The sequence below is a fragment of the Beta vulgaris genome, chromosome 4, assembly GCF_026745355.1.
Source record: "Beta vulgaris subsp. vulgaris cultivar EL10 chromosome 4, EL10.2, whole genome shotgun sequence".
Lineage (NCBI taxonomy): Eukaryota > Viridiplantae > Streptophyta > Magnoliopsida > Caryophyllales > Amaranthaceae > Beta > Beta vulgaris.
In genome coordinates, this window is record NC_079205.1 from 36377901 (window position 1) to 36385686 (window position 7786).

The window sequence follows — 7786 nt, forward strand, 5'->3', positions numbered from 1 at the left end:
TGGTTTTGTCAAATATGTGTTTTGATGAATGAAACACCATAAGTGAACAGAATTCATAGAATATTAAAGTTCCTCATCTAAGTCACTAGACTGGACATAAATGACTTGTTAAAGGGATTAGCATATAAGATTGATTGATAGCGCCGATTCATGGGCTATGGAAACATAGAGATGTTTAATCAATCATATGGATATATATGTATAGTTGATACATAGTCGAACTAGACCTACTTAGAAGTTTTTGTAACTTCGAAATTATATTAGTAGAAACCTGAGACATGAGTGGAACATTACTTAGCCCAACGATTGGTATAACTTTGATATTGTCAAACGCCATGCCGTAAAAGGTGACTATAAAGGCAGCATCCAAAGTTGTGCTAAAAGTTGAGTGTGAGTATTGGTTATTACAAGATTGAAAAGGTCCTGCTATATGAGATCCATAATTTTAAAAGATTTATATATATATATATATATATATATATATATAAACCCAAATTAGTTTTGAAATGATTTGACTATTTAAAATGGTTGACTATTTTTAAAGTCAAATGAAATTATTTTCATGATATAGTAAAGTTGAAAATATTTTAATTAAGCATATGCTTTGATAAAAGTTTTAAATACTAATTTATATTGAAAAAGAAGTCTAGTGGAATTGAGAAACCTAAAAATCCTAAAAGGATTAAATGGAAAAGAGTCATAGTGATGATTAACGTCTCAAATAAATTATCATGTTCATCATCAATTTTCATTGAACTTTATCTCTTTTCCTAAGCCCAACCAAGGAAGTCTTTATATAAATATCTTAGTACCCAATTATTTTATTCCACACAAATTATTTTCTCTTCCTGTCTTTCACACGCCATTCATCATACTCGACTTTTCTCTCTCTTCTTTTCACGTCATTCTCAATTCTCCTTCCAAACTCTTTTCTTCTTGTTCAAGTAACGTTTCTTCTTCAACAAGAAACGTCACCAAAAATCCAAAAACACCACACAACCACCGAAGGGCTGCTGTCGTGGACTGTTCTTTGCCGGTGCCTTCTTCCTCCTTCCTTTTGTTGGTTGTTTTCTTTTCTTCCTTCTTAAGATTCCATTAAAGAACAAATTTTTTTATGTTTTCTATTATTGTTAATCGTGTTTATTAGTTTAAATTACTATTTTAATAAGTAATTTCGATCATCTATAGTTTACATATAATAAGAAAATTTCAGATTTGTTATTATGATTATATTTTAGTTTTAATCATGAAAACATGAATTTTTAGGGTTTTAAATTGCTAGAAAACCATAGTAGCATATAGGTACTATGAGATTAACTTAGAATATATTTTAAATATGTTATACATGTTTTAAGGAGGATTATTAAATTTAAAAAGTTATTGTAATTTCAGAAAAGGTTTATTTATAGAGTTTTTAAGAGTTTTTAATTGCTAGTATGGTAGTACTATGCTAGTAATTAAAAATAATTCAAGTTTGTTATTAAAATTGACTTTTAAACGTTTTTAAAGGGGGTTTTAAGTACTTCAAGGCTGCTTTAAATTTTGTTTAAAGTTATTAATTTCGGTTATCTTGATTTCTAGGCAGAGAATATATCGTAGGAGACTTTTAAAAGATTAAAAGTGGCCTACATGCTAGTTTACACGAGGTACTAGTGCATAATTGGCCAAAAGTATCACCCCAAAAGTGTTACTTAAAGGCCTAAAAGTGTTGCTTTAGGTCATATGTAACACTTTTATAAGTGAAACATCTACTCGTGCTACCTATTCTCTAAGGTAACACTTTCCAATGCTAATGTTTCACTTGCTCAAGTGTTACTCAAAATTCTCTAACGTAACACTTTTTTTAAACTAATGTAGCATTTTTACAGTGTTACTAATAATTTTTTATGTAACACTTTTTCGTCTATAGTAGCATTATCTATGTCATCTCTTGACTTATACTAACAATTTGTTAAATATTATGTATCATTTTAAATCAGCATATGTTACACTCTATTAGATATTTGGCAACACTTCTTATCATCTAGTTTAATAGTGTGACACTTCTATTTCACATATCTTATAGTAACATTCTTTAATTTATCGGTATATATACAATGATAATAATAGTAAAACATATAAACGTAATAATTGAAGAGGAAATAAAATGATATTATTGATATAAATGAGTAGAAATACTCAACGAGCATTGTAAAAAATGAGCCAAAGTGTATACTCAATCGAAAACATACTATTGCATCCAAAATATAAATAGTTAATCTGAAAATTAAATCATAAAATCATAATATATATATCTCTCCTTAAATAAACCTAAATCAATCTTAAGGTCATTCTTTCATTATTCTTCAATTCCATTATCCATGTACGCATGCTTCTCGATGTATCATGCATGCTTGCTACTCTAATCCGCCATTATTTCCATCATCCTGCAGTAAGGAAAAAAAAAACTTCAAAGTCTTATATAATAACAAATCTAGTCTGTCAAAAAAAAATTAGAACTAGTGATACTTGGTGCATCTATATGTTTAGTTAGAGGCCATTTAAAGCAAAAGGTTTGTCGTAAATTTATTTTTCTTTTCCATCTCTCCTTCTTAAAGTGGAGCTTAAGTGTTGGTTAAAGCACATATACTCATACAGTGAAGAAAGGACCCCTCTTTTCTTTTGATGGGAAAATTCTCATATTCATTAATCAATTATAGGTCCTGCAACATAATAGGGGAGATGTTATCTTTAGGCCACATTTTGAATGTCATGACCTGCCACCGGATACAAATGAGTATATATAATTCTAACCATTATTATGGCTCATGACATAATCCATCAACTTTGAGCCCATTAATCATTGACGATGCTTTTTTTAAGATAAGATAAAAGTTTTTTGATGTGAGAAGGAGGGCGTCCAACCAACTAAACTAGGCCAATCTTCGTAGACAATACAGGAAATGAAGTTTGGTCATTTCTCGATGCAGCCCAGCGTCCAGATGATCATTAATGCAACATCTAACACATCTAGTAGCTGCTAACAAATAGTGGTAATGGTAAAAGTTCCATGCCAAATTCAAATGTTATATTTCCAACATATACAACAGAAAATGTAACTCATCTGGGTAGCAGAAAACTATTTCTTTTAAGAATTTAATGTCATATCATAACAGGAAACTACTTGTCTTACAGTAGGGTAAAAGATCACCCAGTTTTATTGTTGTCTCTATGACATAAATCAACACTTTCACTTACGTAATTTGATCAATATTAGCTTTGATATTTAACCCTCCTCTAAATTAGCTTAAGTATGCATCATTGTAGACCAATCCTCTACTTTGTATACATTTATTAGTATGACGGTTCAGTAGAGCATGGCTCAACGTGGCATATCAGTGAAAATTTCCAAAGAAACATTATTTTTTTTGGATAACTGGGTACCCGTTTTACTACAATAGGCGGGACATTACCCGGCCATATCGAAAATATATATGGACTATAATAATAATAAAAATACTTATTAAAGCTCTTGTTCATTCGTATCTTTAGAAGGATGCTCCGTGATTACTAAATCAGATGACACGTCGCCGAGTGATCGAGTCAAATTAGCAAAAGTTTCAGGAGGGAGTTGTTCCTTGAACATCTTCATTACTTCTCCAACTGTATCGTTTATAATCTGATCATTATATGGTACTTCCTACAAAAAAGAAATTGATCATCATTAACATATACTGTAGCTGCACCTGCAGAACCTGCCAGCCAGCCCCCTGCACAGAACCCCCATCCCACCCCCCCTTTCATCATTAACATACATATTCCATGAAATCACATTCATTTGTCTTGCTTGTATTCTATTTCATTACTCCGGAGTCGCCAAGATACTTGTGCTTGAAAGGTAGAAAAAAAGAGGCACTTCAAGTCCTTGAGCAAATATCCAGAATTAATGGTGAAGAATTACCTCCTGGTGTTCTTGTTAGTGACATGGAAAAAGAAGAGAAGAACAATACACTAAAAGGAGCTACACATGAAGAAGAAGTTGCTCCTATATGGAAGGATTCAGAAATGAGCTTAACTAAATTTAGAAAGAATGTTGTCAAAGAATAAATACTATGTTACGAATCACAAATCAAACAGTGAAGAATACTGTTGTAGATGATGAAATTTCTAGCAAGCTTAATAGCAGTCATTACTCATTAGTAAGCTAAAGTTAGTAAAAAAAAATTAATTAGAGCAATTTATGATAAGGAAGAGGCAGCCAACCATACACAAGCCTATACAGAAAATATAAACAAATATAATACATACACTAATATATCTGGCAATATGAACTATGAACCCTCTGCAATCTTCAAACACAACATAAAACCCAACGTTTAACATAGAAATTAAGTAGACAGCATCCAAACCTAGAGAAAGCAGAAAAATGATCTAAAGAAAAGTTGCTTCATGCCTTCATTTTTCTGTATTAACTTTCATCAACTCAATGTATAACGCATCATCCTAAGCAATAAAATTTCCCATTGTTCTCACAAAGTTTAGAAAATATAAGTCTCATATGTACAAATAGAGCCATCTACTTTACATTGAATTAAGCACCACTAAGTAAACCAAGATTCAAGACAACTTTTTTTCAAAAATGAGCACGGGTAAATGGGAAAAAAATTAAGTAAAAGTAAACTTAATTATTTATAGTTAATGGAAACTACGGGATATCCTAGAGAGAGTACCGATTCCATCTTAGGCTAGCCGCAAAGTTATATAAAGGTAAGCTTTGACCATAAAATTGATAATTACAATCCCATTCCCAAACATTGAGGCCCAAATTAGATAAAAAAAATATATAGTCTGACAAACAGGAATCACGACATGAGACCTGCAGGTCAAATGGTCAATGTGTTACTACAACTTCCACAGTCATGCAAACAAACAGCTACTCAATAACTCAATGTAGAGTTCCTCACTTCCTTGGCATGCTCAGCACATGCTTAAATTTCGTTTTCAGAATATCAACTTTTCATTTTAGAGGTAACAATTTGATCAGCTCACAGAGAAAAGTTATTACTTAGCAAGTTACTTGAGAACCCCTCAAATCCAATTTACTCTAAATGGTATGCAATCTTATCCAAAAACTTTTGTATAACTGCTTCTTGAAGAAACTGATTCTGGTAGCCTTTTGCTCAAAGTAATTTATTTGAAGGTCGTGAATAGAACATCCTCAACAGAAGAGAAAAAACAGACTCAGATAAAAAGTACTCCACAAATATATATATCAGGAAACGCTAACCCGCTGATCATATCTGTTATTCTGCAGAACAGAACTAAAATAGGATATCACATTGAACCATACAGAACATGGTTACAGATACCATCTACCAATAATAATCATGGCATTTCTGAACCTTTCAGCTTCATCGCTGTGTCAAATATTCCAGAGTTTTCACCAAAAACATAAATCAATTGGGTTTCAATCTACAGGTTGATGTTAATTTTAGATGGGCACATAGGTGAGGCTTTAATAAAAGATAGACAGTCACATAGCTGGCCATCATAAAATCAAATACAAATCAAAGGCAAAGGAATCAAAGAAATAAGAAGAGAAAAAAAAAATACAACTACCGCCTCTGACTAGGAAGATACTGGATCAAACCTATGTAACATACAAGATAATCTACATGTATTTATTTGAAAAAACAAGGAAACTACAATTCATAGAGGAACTTGCAATGCATACGACAGTAGGTACTCGAGACCAAATAATAATCTAATCTGTGAAACAAATTGAGAACCCATTACCAAAATTCTGAATTGAACATGATCAATTATCAAAGAAACTGATATTTTCGAACAATTAAAATAAAAATATACCAATTAAATTCTCTAAACGGTGAGCGGTGTTGAGCGAATCAAGGAGTGGGGTGATCGAATCTGACTGGAACGAATTAAGGAGAGAGGAAATCAATGAATCAAATCAAATCAAATAAATTGAGAAACGATTACCAGAATTATGAACTGAACATGATCAATTATCAAAGAGAACTAGTATTTTCGGACAATTAGAATCAAGACTAACCGATTAAATTCTCCTATTACCTGGAAGAATGACAAGATTGAACGCTGGTAACCGGAGGTGAGCGAATTCAGGCGTGGTAGTGAGCGAATTCAGGTGTGGTGGTGGTGAGCGAGTCTAAGTAAGGAGAGCGGTGTGTGCAGTAGTGTTGAACTGAAACCTAAGCAGCAGTAATAAAAATCAAGAGTTTAATCTCTTTGGCGGCTGATTAAAAATAATACAAAGTATATAAGAAATCATAATATTATATTAAAAATTACACTTAAATTATACTCTAAAAAATTACTTATCTTAAAGTGTTACTTAAAGAAAAAAAGTGTTACTGTTAAATGTTACCAATATGTATGTGTTACCTAAAGGTGTTACTATTTAAAAGTGTTACATCAAAATGTTACTCAATTAAAAAAGTGTTACTTCAAAATGTTACTTATTGAAAATGTGTTGCATTAAGTGTTACGAATTGATTAAGTGTTACCAAGGTGTTACATATATATTCGACAAAATTAAATTTTGAAAAGTGTTACCTCATACATGTTACCTTAGGCCAACTTTGTACTAGTGTTATTAACTAGCTATAATCTCAATTTTATACCTAATAAGATAAAAAATTAAGTGTAAAATTGGATTTTGGACATTACAACCTAACATAACTTGAGTATCCAATTACAAACAATCTTGAATTAACTCAAAGTTCCACACCACAATCCAAATATCCTTCAAACCATATAGTTCAAACTCGATTCAAATATTATAATCCAACTTTGAATTCAAACCATACAATCCAAACTTCTAAACTAACTATGAAATGCAACAACAAAATTCAACATAATCCAAATCCAAACAATTCAGTTCATACATACTATGAAATTCATAAATTATAATCAAGAAACTTCAAAAATGATTGGAAAGTGCAAGAGAAAGAAAGAAGACTTATGTATAGTGCGTAAATTCGCCTTCGAAATTCGGATTTCACACCTACAATCGAGCTTGAACTTCACGCTCCCCGGTTGTGTGCTAGGACTCCAACCCAAGGTTGTCTTCCGTCGAACTCGCGCACCCCCACACTAGCCTCGAAGTCTCACGCAATTCTCTGATTTTTTTCTCTCAAAATTCTGTGGAAATTCTTGCATAATATTTTCGGACCCCTCAATTGAGTATTTATACCCAATTTGCCGCCCACAATGAAGATTTTCGAACCAATTGGAGAGGAGAATTGGGCATCAAGTTTTCAGCCCTAAAACCACCTCTTTCCGGTTTGCGGCACCACTTGCGCGTTTGGTTTCGTTTGATTGGTCGCGAGTTGCAGGTGAGTTTTGTGATTGGTGGAGATGCGGTGGTGGAAGAGAGAGGAGGTGCGAAGAGGATTCGAAGAGGATTCAAAGAGGATGGGGTTTCCCCTGTTTTCTTCTTCTTTCTTTTCTTCCTTTCTTTATTCTGTCGTGCTGTTTTTCTTTCTTTTCTTTTCTTTTCTCTTTTTTTTTCTTTTCTTTTCTTTGGGATGATTTTGAAGATATGGAATTGGGCTTGGCTTTTTCTTCATTTTTTGGACCAAGCTTCATCATTAAACAAAAACATTATAATTAAGTAATATTAGTAATAAATAAAAACCTAGCATATTATATCTAATAGTACTAAAAATTTATTAAATGCATTAAAATAATAATATAAACGTACTTGTAATAATAAAATAAGGGGAAATAAATATATGAAATTATGCACTTATCACTTGGTCTCCCA

At 32.0% G+C, this 7786-nt stretch overlaps 1 long non-coding RNA gene across 2 annotated transcripts; it reads right to left on the minus strand.

Moving 5' to 3' along the window:
* Positions 1–2130: 2130 nt before the first annotated feature.
* LOC125496951 (uncharacterized) lies at positions 2131–7379 on the minus strand. Of its 2 annotated transcripts, XR_007273402.2 has the most exons (5): positions 7025–7379; positions 6073–6209; positions 5848–5911; positions 3500–3679; positions 2131–2426 (listed from the first exon to the last, which is right to left on the minus strand). It is a non-coding gene; the product is annotated as an uncharacterized LOC125496951 (long non-coding RNA). The 2 variants fall into 2 exon arrangements; XR_007273403.2 differs by lacking the exon at positions 5848–5911 and having other exon boundaries at positions 7025–7371.
* Positions 7380–7786: the final 407 nt, after the last annotated feature.